The sequence below is a fragment of the Trachymyrmex cornetzi genome, unplaced genomic scaffold, assembly GCF_001594075.2.
Source record: "Trachymyrmex cornetzi isolate Tcor2-1 unplaced genomic scaffold, Tcor1.1 scaffold798, whole genome shotgun sequence".
In the NCBI taxonomy this organism is placed as follows: domain Eukaryota; kingdom Metazoa; phylum Arthropoda; class Insecta; order Hymenoptera; family Formicidae; genus Trachymyrmex; species Trachymyrmex cornetzi.
In genome coordinates, this window is record NW_017300133.1 from 64,295 (window position 1) to 64,742 (window position 448).

Here is a 448-nt window from a genome sequence, read left to right on the forward strand (position 1 = left end):
GTCGAGTCGGGTACGACGTATCGTTTGTCGTCGTATGGACTCAGAGCGATTTTCGATTCAGATATCGTGTATACCTCGTGTAATTTTGATTGTATACACGACTGACCACGAGTCATTTCAATTTCATCGTTCAAACACCGCGTGTAATCGTCGAACGTTATCGTTCGCGCTACGACGTTACTCTTTACACCTTTCGCCTTTTTGGCCTTTCCTTCTTACCGTCCACCCTCAGCGCGTACATTTTCGCTCTGAGTCCAACGAATTCAGTCATTATCATACCGTTGTTCTCATCCTTCATCAGACCTGGTTTTTTTTTGTTCGCGAGAGGTATACCATACGCGTTGTCCACCGGATAATCGCTCGTGTCGAATCTAGCGATATCGTGTTTCATAGTCTCGTACGCATCGTCGCATTCTATACGGTATATAAGACTGTCCGTGTCCGTGTA